Source organism: Theropithecus gelada, chromosome 18, assembly GCF_003255815.1.
Source record: "Theropithecus gelada isolate Dixy chromosome 18, Tgel_1.0, whole genome shotgun sequence".
Taxonomy (NCBI): Eukaryota; Metazoa; Chordata; class Mammalia; order Primates; family Cercopithecidae; genus Theropithecus; species Theropithecus gelada.
This window is the reverse complement of record NC_037686.1, coordinates 46,432,697-46,457,291: the sequence shown is the minus strand read 5'-3', so window position 1 is coordinate 46,457,291 and position 24,595 is coordinate 46,432,697. Positions and strand designations below refer to the sequence as shown.

The 24,595-nt window shown below is 46.2% G+C and overlaps 1 long non-coding RNA gene across 1 annotated transcript; it reads left to right on the top strand.

Moving 5' to 3' along the window:
* The first annotated feature begins 3,054 nt into the window (after positions 1-3,054).
* LOC112611269 lies at positions 3,055-23,416 on the top strand. The gene is made up of 2 exons (XR_003116624.1): positions 3,055-3,190; positions 22,921-23,416. It is a non-coding gene; the product is annotated as an uncharacterized LOC112611269 (long non-coding RNA).
* The last annotated feature ends 1,179 nt before the right edge of the window (positions 23,417-24,595 follow it).

Here is a 24,595-nt window from a genome sequence, read left to right as displayed (position 1 = left end):
AACCACGTCAGGCCCAGTTGTTTGATGGCCTCTCTCCTGATACTTAATTTCATTTCATGACATAAAATAAGGAGGGCAGTGACGGGGGGAAGCGGACTTTTGTCAAAGTACGGTCTCATTGGTTAACACCTGAGGGGAAATGACTGAAAAGAACTTAATTCAAAAAATGCTTTAGGCACAAAGGAGCTTCTTCCAACCAGTAAAAGTCAGACAGCTATGGAGAGAGAGACATCAATAAATAATCAGCCGGCTTAGACTTTTAAATGGGAATCCCAGCCTCAGCACCCAAAGGTAAATTGCATCTTTTCCACCAGCCTCCAAGCAGGGCTTCATGCTTGTGTGGACTGGGAAACTTTGCTTGTCGCAAATGTAGCCTGACCTTTCTTTCTAATAGGATAAATATATCCTGTTCATATGTATCCTATATATATCCCACATGTCCCGTTTCATATATATATATGGAGAAAGGAAAAGTGTCCAGTCTTAGAAACTCCAAATAGCACTTTTGTCATCTGGTTTCACTGTGGTTTTGGTTTAAGGCACAAATCTCCTGTGCAAACATCACCTCTGGTAAATAGCTAGGGTGGGGTAGTCTCTGGAGCAGGGGGAGGGAGGTGCCCAGATACTGCCCCTGAGTCCCTGAGTGCCCCTGAGTCCCCTGAGATATGTGCCTCTCCAGGGTCCAAAGAGTCCCAGTCCTCCTCTAGGAGTGATGTATTTCAAATCTGATTAAGAATATTTTTCTGACCCTGCCCAGAATAACCCAGCCTCTCCTGGACTTGATTTCACTTCCAGGGATGTGGATTTGTCAGCGTGACAAAGGAGCAAGCCCCTTCCTGGGTGGGATTTGAGCTCCACCTTCTGCTCCCTGGCTAGGGCCCCCTGCTGCCCAGGACCTTGGTTGACCAGCAGGTCCAGGGACATCAATCACCATCCACCAGTGTTTTATGAGGCCACTTCTGAACCTCAGAGCCAGCAAGGGGGTTTATGGAGCTGGCTCTTTCTGCCACAAACACTGTTTCTTATTGCTTGTCATTTTCTCCCAGACTGTTAACACCTCATCCCTCTAAAAGCAAACTGACCTGTGGGTCTCCCTTGGTGGACAGGGCAAAGGATCCCATGAGCAAAGGCTGTTCCTCTGCCTGCAGAAAGCATATGCTGCCTGGAATTTGGAGACAATGGCAGCTCTACATTCTTCTTCCTTGGCCCTTTGCTGTTGGGGTGGGTGGCTCCTCCCTGTGAGTTAGGGTCCCCATCTCAGAGCAGAAAGGAGGGCCCAGATGGGGATAATGTGAGGTTTTTCTGGGGCTATCTTTCATAAGTGGTACAGTGAGAGAGCCCAGTGTTCTCAGCCCACGGGGCCTGCCAGGAAAGGGAGTCTGGAGCCCAGGGGTTTGCCTGCCCTAGTTCAATGGCTAGTCAGAATTGAGATGTGCAGCAAAGATAAAATACATATGGAGTTTCCCAGACTCGGTGCAAAAAAAGTAAAATAATAATTTTGAAATGTTGATTACATGTTGAAATGACAATAAGTTGGATATATTGGGTTAAATAAAATACAGTATTAAAATAAATCTCATTTGTTTTGTTTTGCCTTTTAAAATGGGGCTATGAAGAAAATTTAAAATTACACACATGGCTCAAATTATATTTCTATTGAACACCATATGGGTCCTTTCATTATTCAAGGGGAGACACTTACCAAACTAAGATCAATGTTTCTACCTTGTCATTCTAACATCGTTTTATAATGAAATATATAAATACAAGAAGTATATATAACATAAAGTGCAATTTAAAATATAGTGAAATGATCACCTTCCACCATCCAGTTAAAGCAACAGAAAAACCCATCACATTTGAAGGATTGTGTTCCCCTCTCTGACCACACCTCTCTCCATCCCTTATCAGAGGCAATTGCCATCTGAATTTGCCCTGCCCTTATTAAATCATAATTTTTATTTTGAGAAATTATAAAAATTCAGAAAGTACCAAGAATCCCTAACAAACACCTGTGTACAATAGTAGAGCATTGATCATTGTTAACAAGTTGTCCTGTTTGTTTCTCATTAAATAAAGTAATGAGGGCATTATGGATAAAGCTGGAGCTGTCTTTTAATTGCTGGCCAGCTCACTCCACTCCCAGGTGTTCAGTTGTATTTCTGCAGCAAGGTATTAGTGTATCCTCAAATGACAAGTATAAGGTCAGCCACTTAGCTGACACCAGGCCCCAGAGGGTACAGCAGAGATTCTCATGAGCACATACCTCCAAGAAAAAAATCAGCAGATATAAAAAGTAGCTGCAATCTAGCATGGCCCAATTACTTTATGGAATCATTGTCCTTAGTTGTGGAAAGGCCATTAGAAATCAGTTACAATGGAGGCCAGAGAGGCTGAGTGACTGATATGAAGTCACCAGCCAGGTATGTCAGGGCCTGGACTGAACCTGGGTCTCCCATCAAGCACTGAACTCAAGGTGAGCTCAGTTGCCAGCCATGTGAATCGTCTGAATCATGACACACTTCACACTAGAATTTCCAAGATAAGTGAGTGGAACTGGGGACTGGGCTTCCTAGGAGTGGAAGGTCAAGCAGAAAGCCCTTTCAGGTTGTTAGGAAACAGTTTTCAAATATCTGGGTCCACTTCCCTTGACAGGAAGTCCCTGCTGCTCGACATTACACATCTTTCTTGGCTAACGATGGAGCTTCTAGCCATTTCTCTGAAGACAGCAGTGCTCACTGTCTAATCTATAACTGGAGGTGAAGGAGCTTCAACTACACTGAAGCCAAACTTTGTTTACGTCTTCTTTTAAAAAGAAATTCTTACTGTTTGATGACATTATTTTCTTGTAATTCATTTCTGATCTAAATTGAAGTGATGCAAATATACATATATATATATATATATTCCTAACCACCAGGAGTATTGTTGAGTTCTAGTTCGTAGAGTTTCTACTGGAGTGATACTCACCGGTGGCCTGACTCAGCCACGCAAGGAAGTCCTACAAAGAGAGGTGTGAGAATAAAAGGAAACTGTTTGCCATATTCTTTCCAGGAGCAGACAATTGAGAGGCCTGGCCCATGTATGGGTTTGAACCACCTCAGGACTGAAGATGAGAGGCTCAGTTTCACTAACAATAAGAACAGTGACAAATTCCCTGCCCCATCAAAGCCCTATGGTCCTTATGCAGGTAGAGCCCTCATGTTGAATGTTTGCAAGCTGACTCTTCAATAAGACCGTGAGCTACTTGAGACAGGAATTGGGTCTCTGTGTAGTGTATGGCATCTACCTCAATGCTCTGCTTAGAGGAAGTGTTTGAAAAATTTTGTGTGATAAATGATAATAATAATCCAGTTAAGATATACTGCCTTTGTGATGAAAAACTCTCTATCTCAAGGTGGAGCAGGTGAGTTGTGGTGTGCATTTTCCTTGTTCTGGACAAAGCAAAGCACTATGATACCAAAAGGGGCCAAAATCAACATGGGGGATTGTTTGCTCAGGAGGAGCGGGTGAGCTGGGTAGGGGAAGGCAGGAGGAGAGAAAGAACGCACATGCGCTGCAGAAACCTTGAAGCAATCAAAGGCACAAATGCCTCTTTTTTATAAACACGGTGTGAGACAGATGTTTACCCAGGACAATCCAGAGTGTAAAAGCCAGCCAAAGCCGGAGAGATTCATGCTCCGCAAACAAGGGATTTCCTGGGGGAAGGAGTGGCAGGTAATGGGTTCTACAAATTTCTCCTCCTGATAACTACATCACAGACCTAGTCCAAAGAGACTGTTCCTTCCTATTGAAACCTTATTTAAATACTGCCGCCTATCTTGGGCGGAATCGCCGTTGTGTTGGCTGGCTTAGGCTATTCTCTCAAAGCTTTATGCAACACTCGAGGAAGAAATAGACAGCATGTCTCTGTGGGAGCGGGGGACACACCTTTCAGGGAATTTTCTTCCCAAAATGCGTCAGTAGTCAGCATGTCCCAGTTCTGATCAGTGGCCTTCAAACAAGTAAAGGTTGTAGAGAAAACAAGAGCGGTGCCTCTTTAAAACAGCAAAAATACCATTTGCACGGTGTGGATGCTTTTCAACACATTCATCGTTATGTGATTATTTAAATAAAACCACCACCATGATCAAAGAGACCAACACTGCGGTTGCCTTTGCAATGATTGCTATGTTGGTTCCCTCATGCTTATGTTCTCTCTCTGGATTCTTTTCAGGCACAGCAAGGGGGTCAGGAATGGGATCAGGGATTTCAAACACTGGTCCACACATGGCCACAGTTTTCTGTGTGACTTTTGATGAATCAACCACCCCTTTCTGGACCTCAGTTTCCCCACCTCTAAAGAGACTGCATTAGATTAAATGAAACTTGATGCTCTGCCTGTTCTGAAATGCCAAGTTCTTTCTCTAGGAATGGGCACATGTTTGTGCCCAGCTCTCCATTCCTATTCACATCTTACCAATACCTTTTTTTTTTTTTTTTTTTTTTTTTTTTCTGGGAGGGAGGCAGGTCAGAATTTCTTGCATGAGGTCTTAAAACCAAGCAAATTCTACTGGTCCATTTTCCTCAACTAACTCAGTAAGCCATTCCTGTGTCAAATGTGACTGACTGTGTGAAACCAGCAAACTCCATGTAGTTCAGGCCTCAAGGCAAGAACTGGAGTATTTCATTTCAGATAGCTGAGATTGGCTTCTAGCGCCTCCATGGTGTCTAGCCAGCCATTCTTGTCTCTGCAACCAGCCTTCACATCAACTAGCATTTATTGGGCAGCTACTCTGTGCCACACACTGTGCTCAGCACTAGAAACGTAAAGAGAACAACATCAGGCCTCCTTGAGCTTACAGCCTCGTGCAAAAACAAGGTTCTAAACCAGAAGTTCACCCCAATACAAGATCACACAATGTGATGGAGCCTTGGGATGATGTCTTCAAAAAAATTTTGTGAAAAGCTAAAAGTATTTCTCTCCCATACTTATTTCGGAAAGAGGGGTTGTGGTTGGCAGAAATGGCATTCAGGTCAGTGAGAGGCAGGACTGAGCCTTTGCTTGGAGAATGGCTAAGCTTCCTTCCTCACTCCATGGGGGCCTTTTCACTTTCACACATACCTGAAAGATTCAGGAGCCCCTGCCCTTCAGGTGGGAGGGACCTGGGAGAAATAGCAACGGCCTCTGGACATTTCTGGCATTTTCCATGTGGTCTGCTGCCAAATGTAGTGTGTGGTTGGGATGGGAGGACTGAGTACAGCTAGCAAGGTGGTATCTGGAGGGCATAAACAGTGTTTGGGCAAGGCCTAGAGTAGAGACCAAGGAGGCTGGGAGTGGGGGAGAGAAGGTTCTGCTTTGGGCAGCCCTGGGCAGGCTGGGTTGTCTGGGAGGCAGAGCAGGAAATGGCCCCAGGGCAGAGTCAGATTTATTCACTGTCTGGGCTTGGTCCCAGCCGGTCCTTTGCTCAGGCTTGGTAAATCCTCCGGTTCTGAAGTCATTTTTATTAGCGATTGCCTCTTTTTTTTTTTTTTCTTTTTAAGCTTTGAAAATGTGGTTGGACGAAAATGAAATTTCAGATGTGTGTGTCTCAGCATTGATTTTTCTATTTGTAATAACACACCCCGGCATATCTCCTTTGATATCAAGAGGATAAAATGTCCCTAACAGCATGCTCTCCATTCTGGGGTAATGGATAAAGCCTGTTTATGAGATGTCATTTATTCCACAATAGACAGTAAATAAAAGCCATTTCAAGCTTGGGTTAAATCAAAGCTTGTTCAGGATTTCAGCAGATTTGCAAATCACCTCGGGGACCTTCATCAGTTGCAGTTGCTGTTTTCCTCCTTGCTATTGACTCTCTCCCTCTCTCTGCCAAGCCTCTTTGTATCCTTAGCTACCCTGGGCACCTGACTGATTTGGAAAAAGACAACTGGCCTGGCGAGAGACCTAGCGTGACATTAAAAATTCCTTCCCTCAATATGGGGAATAAAGGCTTTGAAAGACAGTAAGAAATTGAGGTTATATCAACAAAAGCCAGAATGGCAAAGGGAAGGAAAAAAAAGTCCGCAGGAAAATAAGATGCAAACCTGAATTGGAGAAAGCCTCTGAAAGGCGGTGGTGGCAGCAGCGGCAGCTCCTTTGAGTCATGTGCAGATTGTATTTCTTTCACTTCCTGGGACCCTGTGCACTGGAGGGAGGGGGAAGAGAAGGGAAGGGGCACCACCTGAGGTGTCCCTGCACTAACCCACGCTTTTGTCTTGCACATTCGAATTCCTATCCTCCGATCCGACCTGTAACCCCTACGAAGCCTGGCCTTTGGGACCCACTTAAGTCCCAGGAAGCCGGGTGGCCTGTCCCCTTTCCCTGGTCCTTCACAGCATGTTTTTTGGGGTCTTTGACACATTTCATCTTACCTTACTTCTGTGTGTTCTGGAGAGTGAGTATTGGCCTCACAATTGAAATGCAGATTCCTCTGAGGTTTGGGACAAACTTTTAAAGCTAGAAGAGTCAGTCCGGGGTCTCTAGACCAATTTTCTCTTCACTGCCGGAATCCCCTGCATGGCATCCTCAAAGACAGCAGCCCCTGCCTGCATGCCACCCAGAGTAGGGACTGCAGATATGGGAGTCTCTTGGTCTGGGAAATGTCTTCATCTATTAAGTTGAAATCTTCCATCCTGGAACGCCAGCTCCTCTTCAGATGCCTTCCTGCCTCTCAGAGGGGGAGTGAGTGTGCCGAGTCCTAGCTCCTTACAGCAGCATTTTCCTAGTTGACCTTGGGCCTGTCTCATCTACCTCAACCACACTCCAGCCAGAGGGCTGATTTGGTTTCAGTTTATCACTTGGCCATGAGAATCAGTACCCCAACATTTCATTGGTTAGTGTAGACCAGAGAAGTGTGTTCAAATATTTCTGTCTTAGGATATTTGTCTCATCATTCCCATTGAATATTTACTGAGTAACAGTTTTGTAGAAAATAATATTCTAGGTCTGCGATAGGTTGTATTATTGTTCAGAATATTTACTGCCACCCCACTGCCCCCCGTTAGTCTGCCTTATGTGGGAGGATTATACATCCTTGTCCCTGTCAACCATGTGACCTGTCTGGCCATGAAATGTGAGCAGAAGTGTCAAAGTGCAGATGAACCGCTGAGATTCCATGGGCATCTCATCCACGTGAGTAAGAAACCTCTGTTATTAGAGGCCAGGTGTGGTGGCTCATGCCTGTAATCCCAGCACTTTGGGAGGCTGAGGGGGGTGGATCACTTGAGGTCAGGAGTTCAAGACCAGCCTGGCCAACATGCGAAACCCCGACTCTACTAAAAAGACAAAAATTAGCTGGGTGTGGTGGCGCGGCCTGTAATCCCAGCTACTCAGGAGGCAGGGAGACAGGAGAGGCAGGAGAATCGCTTGAATGCAGGAGGCAGAGGTTGCAGTGAGCTGTGATCGCACCACTGCACTCCAGCCTGGGAGACAGAGTGAGACTCTGTCTCAAAAAACAAACAAACAAACAAACAAACAAAAAACCTGTTATTAGTGAGTTTTAGTAACAGTGAAACCTCTGTTACTAGAAACACTTGGATCATCATAATTAGACTAAGCTGATGAAACAAGGTCCTCCAGGAAATAGCACATTCTGTGATGTCAGGAAACTTACAGTCTAATTGAGGAGACCCTGTCCAGTGCCGAAAACATGGTGAAAATAGTAAATGCTTCAGGAACTCAAAGGAGGGAGAGGAGGAGGAGCTGGGTGATTCAGGGAGAACTTTCAGAGCATTAACTCAAACCGGATGAGGCTCAGAAACTTCATCCACCTGCAGGACAGCCCTGCTGTCGTGGACTCAGTTCTTCATGTTGAGAGATTAAGAGCTTGGGTATTCCTCAAGCTTTTTTTTTTTTTTTTTTTTTTTTTTTGTGACAGTCTCTATCACCCAGGCTGGAGTGCAATAGTGCCATCTTGGCTCACTGCAACCTCCGCTACCCAGGTTAAGGTGATTCTCCTGCCTCAGCCTCCTGAGTAGCTGGGACTACAGGTGCCCACCACCAAGCCTGGCTAATTTTTGTATTTTTAGTAGAGACATGGTTTTGTCATGTTGGCCAGGCTTGTCTCGAATTCCTGGACTCAAGTGATCTGCCCACCTCAGCCTCCCAAAGTGTTGGGATTACAGGCATAAGCCACTGAACCCTGCCTATTCCTCAAGCTCTTAATTCTAATTCCCTCACTTAAGGGTGAGCTAATGAGAGAGCACATTGCATGCACCTAGCATTGTTTCAGGCCTTGAATAACTTTTAATTCAGATAACTTGATAGCGGTGAATCGATGACATCAATAGTAATAGATATTTGAAATAGATGTGCCCTTTTCAGTCTTCTGAAATCAAATTGTGGGAGTAACTGTCTATGGTTCTGTATAAAACCAGTCAGACTGGGTGCGGTGTTGCATGCCTGTAATCTCAGCACTTTGGGAGGCTGAGGCAGACGGATCACTGGAGATCAGGAGTTCGAGACCAGTCTAGCCAACATAGTGAAATCCCATCTCTACTAAAAATAAAAAAAAATTAATGAATTAGCCAGGCATGGTGGCACATGCCTGTAACCCTAGCTACTCAGGAGGCTGAAGCAGGAGAATCACTTGAACTCGGGAGGCAGAGGTTGCAGTGAGCTGAGATGGCGTGAGCTAGACTCTGTCTCAACAAACAAACAAACGAAAACCAGTCTGGATAGGGGCTGGCTCCTAGAAGTGACCAGAAAGGTCCTCAGCAGCTGAAGCCACAGCTGTCCCTTTGTTCCCCTCCTCCTCCTGGTCCTTATCTGTCTCATTTAATCAACTCAATAGCCTTTTGAGGGAGGTGCTGTTGTTATCCCCATTTTACAGATGTAGATACTGTCTTAGAGAGGTTACAACTCTCACCAAAAAGGATGCATAATCAATCAGTAAGTGTCTGAGCCAGGACTAGGACAGTGTTCTGCCTGAATCCAGGGCTTTGCCCTTCACCATCCTCTGATGCCTACAGCAGTGCAGGCTCTGCCCCGTTGCCCCCTGAGAGGGCCAGGAAACGGGTCTCCCTAGGGGAGCTGTGATGGCAGGGTCTGCAACTTGGCCATGAGGCTGACTCCCAAAGATGCTGCAGAATAAGCCAGTAGTTAGAGATGCTATAGGAATTATACAGGGAAAAAGCAGCAATGTGGAAGAGAGGAGGAAGAAAAGGGGAAGGAGAGACAAAAGGGAGGGGGAAGGCCCCCCAGGTGCCCTGGTGCCTGGAATACTTGCTCTGTGCCTCTGATTTCTCTCGAGTGGTGCCTGGGTGCGCTTTGTTACAGTTAAAGTTGTGTCAGTGGTTTCATTAGAACGCAGGCTTTGATTTATAACCCTCCCTGCAAAAATGTGCTCCTGGCTGAAAACTGGCATCCGAGGTCTTAGGCCAACAGAGCCATTTCCATAGAAGAGTTACAAGGCAAGGGCCAGGAGGGAGGTCCCTTTCTTGAGCCCAGCTTTCCAGCCAGAAATAAAAAGAAGGGGGTGGGGAGTTGTTTAGAATTCAGAAACAGCCTAGATTTCAGAAGGAGTGCTTAAAGGGTCAGTTTCTTCATCATATGCATGCAGAGACTTTTGTGAAAGTATCTAAAAACTGTTCACAGAAATGGTGCTTTGGAGTAACTCCATCTTGCAAACATCGTTATGAAGAATAATCAGCAATAATAATGAAGATAATGATCATGGTAGTAAGACTTTCTTGTGGGATGATGCTTTAACTTTATCATGAAGCATCCACATGCATGGTCACACTAATACAGCAGCCTTGAGATAGTTGGGAAGAAATTATTATCCCTGTTTTGTGACAAAACTGAGACCCAAATCAGCTGAATGCTGTGCTTAGAGGCACCAGCCTCAGTTCAGTGGCCCTCCTGCCCTAGCGTGCCATCTGAACCAGGACTTCAATAAACAAAAAAGCAAAGCAGGTCTGTATACCAGCAGCTCATTTCGATTTTTTCCACTTTTATTTTAGAAGAATATGCATCATTGGAAACGGGTCCCATTTTAAGCCACATGAGGCTTGAGAAAAATAAATGTGAAAATAAAAGTGCTGTTTAATATGGGTATCATTATTACTATTATTATTGCAAAGAGCCTATTTGGAACTGCCTAAAAACCTAAAGACTGATTAATATTTTTAGAGCATCAGAAGGTATGCTTTTTTTCCCAGTATAAATTCTTCTTTCCCAAATGGTTGAAAAATCATAATCATAATCATTATCATCATCATCATCATTCCTTCCACTAATTTATTGCTTCACACATAATGGCTCATGAATTAGCACTTTTGCTACTCAAGCATCCCCATTTAACAGATGAGGAGCTGGAGGCTCAAGTGCAAATAGCAAAATGAGCGGAGCTTGGGACTGAAATTTGGATTTTCAACAAGCTTGCCACCTTACCACTCTGCCTCTTATCACACATGCTTTGCTGGGCAAATGCTTTGAAGCCCAAAATTGCACCAGGTCGGAAATTAGAAATAGTTCACCATCAGGAATAGAGCTAATGTGGCCAAGGCAGTCACCGTCAGGACAGACACTCCAATGACAGGCTCCTTGATGTCTCACCAGCACGTTCACTGTGCATGGGATCCTCAGCCCTGTCTCAGTCCCTCCCGCTGGAGCCCTGTCCCGTAAAGGCCTGCCCCAGGGGCTGGGAGCCAGGCAGAGCTTCGTCCCTCCCACTGAGCAAGACTTGGGCTGTCACTGTGCTGTTATTTATGAGTCTCCCTTGCCCAATGAGTGGCCTCGAAGGGGCCCATCCTGGGCCTGCTGTCTGGCCAGACATGTCACACGTCATTAGATGTTTGGTTGCCACTGACCCCTCTGCCATCTGGCTGAGTGGCCTCAGGGTGAGGAGAGGCAGGCAGCAGCTCCTCATGCAGCCCCCGAGTCTTTGTGGCACTCAGGACATGAAAGGGTTTCAGAACTGTTGTGCTAATCTACTAAGGGGAAGACAAAACTGGAAAATAATCTCTTAAAGAGAGGGACTGTATTTAGAGTTTCTCACTCTTGGCACTACTGCCATTCAGGGCCAGATAATTCTTTGTTGCCTGAGGCTGTCCTATGTATGGTGAGATGTTGAGCAGCATCCCTTGCCTCCTCCCTCTAGATGCCAGTGGCACCCCTGTCCCAGATGTGACAACTAAAAATGATGTCAGACATTGCTGAATTGTCCCCTGGGGGAGGAGAAACATCACCCCCTTTGAGAACTGCTGGGCAGCTCTAAAGGTAAGACAAATCGGGCAGTGAGTTACTGAGCTATGACCATGGCAGGCATGCATGTCCCCCGAACAATAACCATTTCTGGGACAGCATAAACAGATGGCAAATATTTTATGAACACCATGTTGCCTAATCATTGCAACCATTTATTGTATCGTTGGAATTCCTGACCCCACTTTGCAGATGAGGAAACTGAAGTTTAGAGAGGGAAAGTGATTTTCCTGAGGCCTGAGAAGTGAGAGCTAAGCTAGGTTTAAAATCCAGTTTTGTTGTTGTTGTTGTTGTTTTGTTTTGTTTTGTTTTTGTTTTTGAAGTCTCCTGCACATTGCTGCGGCCTTGTGTCTTTGTTCTCAGTGTAAGGGCTTGGCAAACATGGCATGTGGGGCCCTGAATGTTCTATGATTGCATACTGGACCTGCGGCAGAGGATGCTCATTTCGTGTCCTCCCGCTGTTTCCACTATGTTACTCACGGCCTCTTTTTCCCCACAGCCCATCTTCCCCAGAGCTCCCCTTTCTGTGCCCTGGAGCAACCCCTTTGCACCATAACAACATCTGACCCACAGGACCCAGGGTGGTGGGAGAAAGTTAGAACCCCACCCAGGGATGCTTATATTGTAAAAGATCCCTAGGGAGAAAAATCAAACCAGTGCACTCTATGACATTTCAGTCACTTTACTAGGTTGGTGTAGAACTCGATGGGTGGGGTATTGTAGAGCCCTTTAAATCAGTCTATAAGCTAGGAGATTCCATCTCTATACAAGTGAAATATTTGAATTTTAAAATATAGGAAAGTGGTCAAGTGGTTGCTACTGCTATTTTAACAATTGCATGTAAGTCTTTAATTATAACTTGCCTTAAACCCTCTCTAGAAGTAAGTGGCAAATTCGTGAATATCTTCTGTGCTTATTAAGTAAAACAAGCCTATTCCCAGAGTGCCTGTCCCCAGATTTGTTTTGTAGAATCTGGAGTAGGCATTAAGTTATATATAAGCCAGTAAAGCGGTCCAACCACACATATAAATTGTACAACCCTGAATTCTTCTTGACCCCTTTCCCTGAATTGCATCCCCACTTGCTGTCTTGCAGGCCAAGAGGTCCCCAGTTGGTTCTGCTCTGGTGCAAGTTGTGGCTAAGGGTCTGGCTGATGGACTCACCTAGATTGCTTGGGCTTCTTCCCTTCAATATGGGTGATTTATCTGAGTTTCAGGGTCCACCAGCAACTCTTGCCTCCCTGATGTTGTTAAACAAATCACTTCCTTTGCCAAATAATTAATTTGGTGACATTTCTAATTTCTGCTTATCTTCCCTTCAGGACATGCAAACTTCATTTTATGACCCCTGTTCCAAAGGAACACACAGGCCAGAAAGGTCATTAGATGTACAGGTAGAGTCAGGAAGGCACAGATGTTTGCACTGGAGGAATACTAGGAAGATGGCAGCTGGCAGCCTTTTCTGCTTTTTCCAATCCACATTATTCAAGACAAGGTTTTTTGTTGTGGTAAATCTATATTTGAGGTGAAAATTATTGCCAGCCGTATTTAGAAGGAAGGCTGAATGCACTTCCCAAAGCCAAAGAAAGGACTATTTGTGGATTCCTGGATTGTATGAGCTATGTCATCTGGGCAGGCTGCAAGGGGGACGAGGATTGTAGGCTAGGCTGGGGGTGGTGTGCTTACACAGATAGAGGGGAGAGAAGGTGCATTCAGGGCGAAGCCACGAGAGTGGACGGTGTTGGTCGGGGGCGTAGGTACTAATGGGAGTAGAAGCACAAAGTATGTTTCAGGGGTGGTGTTTGGCTGTTAGATTTGATTGTGATCAGCTGGAAGGCTGTCACAAGTCCCGAATACCAGGTGAAGCAGTGGGAACTCTATCTGTGTTCCCGTCAGGAGAGGCAAAAGGCAAAGCCTACTTCAGCCCTTTCCCATCCCATAACCTCTGCTTGCCACGAGACCCCAAGATGCTGCAGCAACCAGAGGGGCTACCTGAATCATCAAATAAACATGTGATTTAATTAAGTAGAATTTTATAATTCATAATTGTGATATTTTTTAAATGTTTTAAGATGATGCTAGTGGCATCATCTTCTTGTGCTGTTTCGTATACAACTTCGTACACTTCCTCTTCATTTATTTGGATCCCAGCCTTGTGAAATGGAAGGAGATGAACAAGTGTGTGTGGATGAGGCGGAAATGGTGGAAGTAACCAAAGCCCAGAGGGATGACACCACCTGCCCAAGACCACAAAGCCGGTCACCTGTGGGTCTTGGAACCTGTAGCAATTGCCTGTTACTTGAATGTCAAGCTTATAGGGACAGCCCCAGATGTTGCTAGAAGGCAGAATCCAGGAAGCTTTAGGCCGTGGTCGCTGTCACCGCCTACAGCCTTCGGTCCAGCTCCCTGGTAAAACAGACACCTGTGGGCACCCACAGCACCCTGGGTCTGGGAGAGGGGGGACAGGTGGTCACCCGGAGCTGAAACCCCATCAGCGGAAACACTCCACATAAAAGGGAGCCAGGGATGCCAATTTCCATTTTCATTGGAGTGGCTGGTGCTTAGTAATCCAGAAGCTTTATTTAAGGGCTGACCTCTGACCGGGCCTGTCACTCCAGTGGCAGGTGCCTGATAGTCACTAGAAATCAATAGCCGGCATGAAGGTCACTTCCTAGAAAAACTGGGGCTATCAACGTGTCAGTTCCAATGAAAGATTATAACCAACCAGCAGAGAAGTTTATCTGTGGCTGAGAGCTTGTCTGAGCTGGGCTTGTTGTAGGCTGTACACATGCACGTGTGAGTACCTATGTGTGAGTGGGCAAGTGTGTATGCACGTAGAAATGTGTGCATCTATGAAACAAAGGATGCATGCGCAGGAGAGAATGTGTGTGTGTGCTTTTGTGTGGATATGAATGTGCATGTGGGTGCAATCAGTGTGGATAGGTGAGCAGGTGTGTTTAAGTGCAGATGATAATGTGTGTAAGAGAGTTGTGCTTCTGTGTGTACATGCATTTTCAGGTAAGTTTATGTATGTGAGTTAGTGCTCACATGTGAACATGTCAGGCACACATGTATGTGCATATGTGTGGTTGGGTGTGCAGATGCCCAGATGTTTGCGTATAAGGGAGTAAATGTGCATTTGATAGTATGCGTACATCTTACCTGACCTAGAAGGCCTGAAATACTCTGGCCCCTGTCTACTCATCCAGTCTCACCCCCAGATCCTCTCCTCCCCTCCTTACTCCACACTGGTCCCTCACTGGGTTCCTTCCTCTTCCCTGGGGATATGAACCACATCCTCTCAGGGCGCTGGTACTTCAGGGCTTGCTGCTTCCACCAAGCAATGTCTCTTTCTCTCTCGTCCTGTACTGCCCCTTTCCTACCATTTGGTTTTTAAGTGAAATGCTGGCCTCTTAGAATTACATTCCCAGCCATCCTGAAGGTGTTCCTCCATGTGTTTCCTCCATGGAATTTACAACAACATGTGGGGATCTCAGTTCAGTGAGTTGTTTGTTGTCTGCCCCCTCACAGGCCCCCTTTCCATCTCTGCGTGGCTGAGCCCTCACTGAGGTATCCAGGGATCTCGCAAGTGTCTGACACCTCCCAGGTGCTGACTCTTTGGCCTCTTTTCAGACAAGGACAATTTCATCTGCTGAGGAATTCTACACTAGTGCTGTGAACTTCACCTCTTTGGGCCTCAGTTTCCTCGTGTGTAAAATGGCAATACCTGCCCTGTCTACACCACAGAATCAAATGAAATAAATACAGTAAAAACCTCTTGGAAAGCATGAACTGCCAGGGCCCTGTCACATATTTTCATTTGGTTAAGGGCTGTTACTACTCAGAAAGAGATGTGCAGAAAAGGGTGTCAATGATAAGCCAAGGAATTCCAAACAGATCACAGAATGGTTTTTTCCCTGTCATTAATTCTACTTAGAGGCACTGGCAAATCCTGAGACCTTCTCAGGCCTGTATCAGCCAGGATCTTCATTTACTGTCTGGATACCTGTTTCTGGAAGGCATCCTAATCTCTTCCTTTCATAAATGAGTCTGTCTAGGGAGAGTGAAGGGTATACTTCCCCTCAAAGAAAGAGAAAAGCAATATAAAGAATTAATCAATGCTACCCAAAGAAGATGGTTTGTTCCACGTAGTTGCCATGGGAACCTGGAGCTGTATACCAGGGCTGCCTGAGCTCTGTGTTAAGTGGCTCTAGACTATGATTTGGGAGCTGGAATCTTGTCTCCACCCTACCACTGCTGAGCTGTGGGACCTCCTGTCATCATTGCCTCACTTCTTGGGCCTCAATTTCCTCATGTATAATATTAAGGAATCTAAAAGATGATAGAGAATCTCTGGTCCCTTCCTGCTTTGCATAAGTAAAATTCCAAGTCATGTGTCCTGTCTGGGTCTCAGCTTTTCTGTCTATTAAGCGGGAGTTGCTTCTTGTAAGTGGTTGAAGGGAAGGGGTAGAAAATGAGAGCCGGGGTCAAATGTAAGTTGTGTCTTCTGGCTTCCAGAATGGTATCTCCTCAGTAAGATAAAGCCTTATGAAATTAATTCTATAGGCACAAATTCCATTATTTTGTTCATTTATTCACCAAACCTGCAATGAGCAACTGCAGCACCATGGTGCCAGGCATGATGAAAGAAGCTGAGGGTTTGGAGGTGACAAAATGCAGCCTCTGCTTTCAAAAGCCTGGGGTCTCGTGCAGGAGACAGGGAGATAGCTAATTTCAGAGCAAGGAGGGACAGGCTGTAACCAAGGTCAGTAATGAGTGAGTGACAGCACTTTTGAATCTCTCCTTCAGGGTCATCCCTAAGTGCAGAGTGAGGAGATGACCTACCCTTCTGCCCCGCAATGCCATCCTACATCTGAAATTCTTCTTAAGGGCATGGTGGAAACCCTTAACTTGAGATGAGCCCAATACCAGCACTAACATATGAAACCATAGAGTTGACACTGGAGGAACCCCCAGGTTTCATTTGAGAGGACACTGGAGTTCAGGGTGGAAGAAAGGCCTGCCCAAGGTCACACAGCCCAGAGATCCTGGCCTGGGAGCCACAGCTGCTTTCTCTGCTCCACACTGGATTTAGAGGTTGGATTCCAGGCAGTTTCCCAGTTCCTAGTCCCACTGGGTGGGAAGTCAACACTCCCGGTTCTCTCAATGATCTGAAATCACATGCAGAAATCCACTCCTTAGTCACAAAGAGAAGTTAGTGGAAGTGTGTTTTGTTCCTAGTCACCGTCCTGGACAGCTGTCAAGTGGAAAGCCTTCTGATTAACTCATATTATAATGTAAATGACTGCTAAGTTCCCTCCTGTGATAACTGCATACTGGATAGTGGTCAGGGAAGAAATCCTTCTTATTAATTCCCAGTAAGATGTGAACCACTGACAACTAGCTCTCCAATTGTATTGTCAAAGAGAGTGCCTGGAGGTTCAAAACGTTCGTAATTCCTTTCATTTGTTTGACAATTATAGTTTTAGAACTTTTGCTCAAATCTGGGTTTAGTCACTTAGGAGTTTTGACCTTATTAAAGTTATTTAACCTCCCTGAGCCTCAGTTACCTCACTGGGAAAATGAAGATCATAATTAGACCCCAAAATATCAGGTGAGAATTAACTGGGCTCACAGCATAGCCTCTGACTGATTATAGGTGCTTAATAAATGTTAGTTCCTTTTGAAAGATGGGAGTTGCCACCCATGGAGATTTTAAAACTTGCTCAAGAGCACTGCTGGTGAGAGTTGGGTCAGAAACAGCAGTTCAGAAGCTTCCAGTAGTGTTGCAAAGTCCCTCCTGGCAGGACATCAGCGTTGGTCTCATTCATTGCTACATGTCTGAGGCCCATGGCTGGGTACTAGGGATATGGGCAGTATGGAGAGGCTGGTGGGCAGGGTACTTGGAGAGTGGTGGCTGCGTGGGAGTAGTCACAGAAAATCACTGCTCTGGCGGTCTTCAGCAGACTCCATCGCCGTGGCCAAGCTGGGGAGATGAGGGTGGTTTGAGGTGTGGGCAGAGACAGAGGCAGAGGTGTGTGGCATTGTTGATGGGCCAGGTCAGCTTGGATGGGGTCTCTTGGCATGCACCTCTCCCAGGGGATGTGAGAGTTGGCCTCTGTGGGGAAAGAGCTGGACTATCCATCACCTGTTTGCTCAGGGCACTGTGCCCTTGTGTGAAAGGCAGCTGATGGCCACAGGGCCTCTGCAGCCTCCAAACCTGGGAGACAAAGAGGGGAAGGCTGACTCCCTCTTGGCGAGGGGCCAACTTCTTCTAAGTCAAGGAGGCTGGGGCTGCCACCACCTGACATCAGCCATGGGGACTGGTTTACCCTGTCATGTCTTCAGAGGACTGGCCTTGGAAAGCAGCACGGCTGGAAATCCTGCTGTAAAGCACAGACTTCTGCCACGGAGTCCAAGTCTGTCCAGGTTTTCATGCAATGGGTTTGCTAAAAATGGGACCTATTGTTTTGTTACAGAAACCCGGGCTAAGGACTCACAGCAGACAAAAAGAAATTGATTTCATTATGAAAGTTAAACATGTCCATTGCAAAGGATATAGAAAATACAAGAAAAGTGAAATGTTAAAATCATGCACAGTGCCATCCCAAACTCTTACTAAAATTCTATATATTAGGTTGGTGCAAAAGTAACTGCGGTTTTGCCGTTACTTTTAATGGCAAATTAAAAGTTTATTCCCTTTGACACAATATTGGGACTGTAATTAAAAGTAACGGCGGCCGGGCGCGGTGGCTCAAGCCTGTAATCCCAGCACTTTGGGAGGCCGAGGCGGGTGGATCACGAGGTCAGGAGATCGAGACCATCCGGGCTAACATGGTGAAACCCCGTCTCTACTAAAAATACAAAAAACTAGCCGGGCGTGGTGGCGGGCGCCTGTAGTCCCAGCTACTCGGAGGCTGAGGCAGGAGAATGGCGTGAACCTGGGAGGCGGAGCTTGCAGTGAGCCGAGATCGCGCCACTGCACTCCAGCCTGGGTGACACAGTGCGAGACTCCGTCTCAAAAAAAAAAAAAAAAAAAAAGTAATGGCAAACTCGCAAAACCTAATATTTTCTTCTACCATTTTTTCCACATACATTTTTGCAGATGTCATCTTAGTTTGTTTCCTGCCATTTTGTCACATGCATAAACATATTTTAAATTATTATAATATGCTTATATATTTCCTTTGTTTACTCTATTTTTCCCCCAACATTTTACTTTGAAAAATTGTAAACATGCAGCAAAGGTAAAAGAATTTTACAGGCACCAGTCACAGTGGCTCACGCCTGTAATCCCAGCATTTTGGGAGGCTGAGGCTGGTAGATCACGAGGTCAAGAGATCGAGACCATCCTGGCCAACAACCTGTCTCTACTAAAAATACAAAAATTGTCTGGGTGTGGTGGTGCGCACTTGTAGTCCCAGTTACTCAGGAGGCTGAGGCAGTAGAATAACTTGAACCTGGGCAGCAGAGATTGCAGTGAGCTGAGATCGCACCAGTGCACTCCAGCCTGGTGATAGAGTGAGACTCCGTCTCAAACGAAAAAAAAAAAAAAAAGAATTTTACAGGCAATACCATGTAGACTTAGCCATTATCACTTTTTCTTTCTATAGATAATTATTAAGGGTTCAATGTATGCTGGTCTCTTGTTAAGTGTAAGGATTCAGTGGTTGATAAAACAGAGTCCCCACCCTCATTAATCAGAGTATCTAGTGGGGAGGCAGACAGACAGACCATATACTTATTGTTACATAGGAAACATATCCAAGGTGAGTGGGGCCTGGGAGAAGGGCCACCTCAGGCTGACTGGTGTTCAGAATGAGACCTGAGCACCTTTTTGCTGGCAGATAAGTTTTCTCTCTTTTCCTCTATAATATGTGGTCTTGATTCAACTTCTTAAAGTCTCAATATTGCATCAAAGGGAATGAACTTTTTAAAAACCAGGATACATGCTTTTTGCCAGGGTGTTTTCCAAAACAACTTGCGTTGAAGTGTTGCATTCTGTCTGAAAGGTGATTGAAGGAATCCGTGCCTTCCCTTTGGGCTCTGTGTTGGAGCCAGGCTGCCCAGGTTTGAACCTGAGTTTTACTGCCTTATTCCCTAGGCACCCCTGGGAAAGTTACAGGAGTTCTGAACTACAACAACTTTCCTCATGTGTAAAACCGGCATTCACCAACACTCACTGATACGGTTGGGATGTTTATCCCCTCCAAAGTTCATGTTGAAATGTGACCTCCAATGTTGGAGGTGGGCCTGGGGGGAGGTGTTTGGATCATGGGGGTGAATCCCTCATAAACGGCTTAGCGCCATTCCCTTGGTGATGAGTGAGTTCTTGCTCAGTTAGCTCACGAGAGATCTGGTTAAGAGTCTGGGGCCTCCCTCTCTGCTCTCCTGCTCCATTTCTCACCATTTAATGCACTGGCTCTCCCTTCACCTTCTGCCACAATTGTAAGCTTCCTGAGGGCTCACCAGAAGCCAAGCAGATGCTGGCACCATGCTTCCTGTACAGCCTGCAGAACCATGAGCCAATCAAACCTCTTTTCTTTATAAATTACCCAGCCTCGCATGGCGGTGGTACCTATAATCCCAGCTACTCAGGAGGCTGAGGCAGAAGAATCGCTTGAACCCAGGAGGCAGAGGTTGCAATGAGCCGAGATCCGCCATTGCACTCCAGCCTGGGCAACAAGAGCAAAACTCCATCTCAAAAAAAAAAAAAAAAAATTACCCAGCCTCAAGTATTTCTTTATAGTGAGACAAAACAGACTAATACACTCACCTTGTAGAGTTGTCGTGAGGTTGAAATGAGTTAAGATTAAGTAACACCCACCTTACAGACTTGTTGTGAGGATGAAATGAGTTACTTTATAAATAGGGCTTAGAACAAAGGCCGGCACACAGGAGTGCTCTATCACCATTGTTACCTGTAGGATGAAAGCTCCAAGAGGACAGGGGTTTGTGCTCAACCTTCCATTTCCATGGTCATGGAGCCTGCTTAGCTGATAGACACTCAAGGGCAGGATATGAAAGCCCCTTGACTTGGGAGAGCCCCTGGTGCCACTTCCTGTGAAATAGAAATTGAACCCATGTGTATTAAAAGTGAAGATCCTATGTTATTTCCTCCAGCAGTGTTCAGAGTCCACCACCTCCACGCAAAGCCCATAGTCCTGTCCTAGGAGGACACTGAGCACACACAGAACTAGACTGTGATGGCAGAAAGCATTAGAGCAACCCCAGCCCTGCACCACATTAACCCCTCAGCCCACTTCCTTGCCCCAGCCCTGCTGCGGTGGAAGGGAGAGAAGGAAGCAGGGGTGGAGGCAGGGAGGGCTTGCTGAGTGCTTTCTTTGTGCCAGTCCCTTCACATGTGCTTTCTGCTACTGAATTACCTCCAACATCCTATGAGGATGCAGTGACAGATGAGAAAACTGAGGCTCAGGGTGGCAAAATAACAGCAAGCCTTAATATGTCAGTAAGCACTCCCCTATGGCAGACAGGAGAGAGGAGGAAAGAGAAAATGGCTTGTCTGGCCCACAGAAGAACACCAGAAACCAAACAGAGAGGTGGGGGACCTGCTGCCTGCTGGAGGAGAGACCCTGCCAGAGGTGGAGCAGAGACCCCGCACTACTGAAGAAGCTCACAGGAGAGGATGTGGCAGCTCCATCGGCCCTGGAAACCCAAGGCACGGGCAAGCACCAGAGAAATAGGCATGAGAGGCCACCTGGGGAACCTTGGCACTTAAAGCCCTCACTTTCTCTGGAGGTGTACGCAGGTGAGCGGCAGGTACAATACCTGATTCCACCTAGATCTTTGGGCAAGGAAAGTCTGGTAGGGGTGAGCAACCACTGCGTCAGAGGCTCACTTAGTTCCTCCCAGCAAACTCACACAAATGCCACTCTTGGGCAGGGTTGGCAAACCTTTCTGGACTGTGCCTCAGTTTAAGACACACTTCTCACACTGTGACCAACCACACATGTATATGTGTGCATGTGTGTGTGCATGTGTATGTGTGTACACAGACATAACTGAAATGAGTTTCCTGACACAATCCTTCACTTTACCAAGTGTGCTGCATCCCAGTATTTTCCACCATTTGCTTCTATTCCTCTCCTCTCCACTCCTCCTCCTCTTCTTGGTCTCAGCCCATTGAACTGATTTCAGAATGCTGAAGTTTGATGTAGAAAACAGGTGCAACCAGGATAGAATCGAGAGTGTTGTGATGCTTGCAGATTGTGTGAGCTACACGGAGCTCAGAAAAGAGAGATTAGAACAGGCGAACAGGCTGCAGCAACCCAGGAAGGCTTTTGGCAGAGGGAGCAACTAGAGCTTGACCCAGAAAAGTGGCTGGCTGTGTTCAGTTTAACAGACTTTTTTAGATCTATGTGCCAGGCTCTGTACTTTTACAGACAGGTCAAGGTTGAATGGGGGAGGGGAAAGAAAGACGTTGAACACACAACTACATAAATAATTTAGTTATAGTTGTGGTAAGTAATGAAGATTAAAAAGTATACGATGCCATGAAATAGAATAAAAGGGGTCCTAATATAATCTTGGAGATCAGGGAAGGCTTCCTGAAGGAGGCAACATTTACAGGGACATCCAAAGGATGAAGAGGAGTGAGCCAGAACCCAGAGGAAGACAATAGCTTTTTAAGCAAGGGCCCGGCACATTCAGGAGGCTTTCTGGGGAGATTAGTGACATTTAGAGAACCATTTACCTTCCTTCTGCTACAGCAGTCGGATCAAAATGCCAGAAACCTTGTCTTCTCATTCTTATGTCTCTATTACCTAGGTGGGTGCTCACTCAGTGTTTGTGGAATCCATCACTTTCTGGATTTGGGCAAAGATGCCCTGTAGCTCATATACATCACTGCAATGCGCAACACAGGGAATGTCTGTAAACTCGGGGTGGATCCAGCTGGTGGGACTCCCTCTAAGTATTATCATCAGAGTAAGTCGGGTCTGAAGACACGCTATCCACACAGCATTTACACATTCTCATTACCTGGGTCTGGTGACCATACGACCCAGCTTGCTCCGGACAGTCTCAGTTCACTCCTGTGGCTCCAGCATGATTCTGCCTCATTTCACTTTCAGACATGTCCCAGTTTGGACGATAAATTGTACGTGCATCTATAATAACTCTGGGCCACATAGAAATATCCTGGTAGCATGACAGATGTATCCAAAGGTGCCACATTGAAAACGGATGTTCTGTTTAATGAGTTCCCAGTTCCTTGGGGGTTTTTAGCCCCTCAGCCACTACTGGAAAGTCTCCTCCCTTTCCAGAGTTGTCTCATTCCCTTTAAAGCCAACTTACTCTATTTCCACCTTGGCACACTTGAGTTCAGTGACAGGACAATATTCTTAAGTCTTCCCTTGGGCAGAAGGATGGCATGGGAAGAGGACAGGAATCTTGTGTTATCTGGATGCAAGTCCTGGTTCTGCCATTCCTGGTTCATCGACCCGAGTAAGTCCCTTCAGCTGCCTGGACTTGCTGTTTCCCTTTGTTAAATGGAGATAATAAACACCCCATCCAGTTCCCTGTGTCACAAAGGTGAGGTGCTCTATATCAAGGCAAAGAGGAAACATGGATGTCACAGCATGGGACCTCTGGCTATGATTTGGAGATACTGACAAGGGGGAAAGGTGGCCTACTAATCAGGCTAATAATAATAATGCTTTAAAACACCAGGACCTTCCCCTAGGATGCTGTTCTCTGTGCAGGAGCCTGCGCCTTTCTGCCACCCGACAGTGACTGCCACAGCCAGGATTAAGCCAACTGTCAGCAAAGAAGGAGGAAGATAAACCCTGTGTGCAGACGGAACGGGGGATGTGTGGGCTGAGGGCACAGAATGTTTCTCCAGCCACCGCAGGAAGCAGTAAGAATACAGAATTCTGGTTGCCTCTGACAATTTTTCCTTTTTTTTTTTTTTCCTTTTTGGAAGCTGGAGATCCCTGTGCCAAGCCCTCAAAGCAGCCCCGACTTTCCGTGCAATAAAGCAGCAGTGAGAAAGGCTCAGAGTAATTAAGTGGCTGACGCACAGAAGAAGCCGTTACAAAGAATTGACTAAATTGCCCATTCATTAGCAGCTCGGCATGGAAGGAGAATTACAAATAGACGGCGGAGCCCGCAGTAATTCAATCTAACCTTGTACTTACAGAAAACAATGAGATAATGAACAGAAAAATTACCAGGCACATATTGTATTTTGTTAAAGGGGCGGGTGGGGGGACCAGGGGGAGGTGGGGGGAGCGCAGGGACGGACTGGCACATGCAATGCTAATGGCCTCACTCAAGCTGAGCAAACGTTTCTCCAACACAATCATAGTTCTCAGTCTAAGGGCCTCTGGGGAGCTGAGATGAGGCAAGATCGCGAACAAAAAAATGTAATTTATAAGGCGTCTGTGGACTGGAATTTATCATCGGATCCGCTCGCCGCCGCTCAATTGATATGTAGTTGATTTCAAACAACACCCCCCAGGCGCCCAGAGGGAACATTTTTTAGATTTTACGCTTGGATATATCTGTTTAACTCGCCATTTACCAAAACAACGGCTGATGACAGCACAAACCAGTCACTCTGGAGAAAACACGCACACACGCTCTCATACACACGCTCTCGCCCGCGTGTGCGTGTGCGCGCGCGCGCACACACACACACACACACACAGGCATTAAGAGCAGCAGCAGCCATAGTAACGGCAGCAGACAAACCTGCTCAGCCCAGAGAAGATAGCTGTGAATCTGGAAACGGAGCAGGGAGGAAGAAAAAAAATACTGCCCAAAGACTGAGCCTTTCTCTGCGGCTTGGCAGAACTAAGTGCTTGTTGGGTTTTTAGCGCTCACTGGTTGGTTTCCATTCCTGATACCTCCTACCCGTCTTGGTTGGGCAGCTTAGAAGGGCTCAGCACTATCCCGACTCACCTAGTCCAGGCTCTCGTCACCGCCAGTTCGCCTCTGGCCTCACTTGGGAACCACAAGACCCCTCAGCAGGTGGAAAAGAATGAGGGTTTTCCTAGAGTGTGAGAAAGGGTAAATGGGCACAAGGTTGAAACATTGCTGGCCTCTTACCCAGGGCCAGCAGGGCCTCCAGATGTAGATGTTGGCAAAAGCAGTTTTAGAAGGGTGTGAATAAATTCCCTATCAACTCAAGGGCTGAGGCTTCATAGCTGGGGTGACAAATCATTCAGTTTTCAGGGCAATTTTGAGGACACCAACATACCCACCCCTTGGTACCCAGGTTGGGCACAGAAAGAGGAGCCTCAAGTATATTCTTAGTGTTGGAAATAATAATAATTCACTGGACATGTGTTAAAGGCAGCAAAACATTTTATTCAAGACTATTGCAATAGGAGAGAGACTGAAC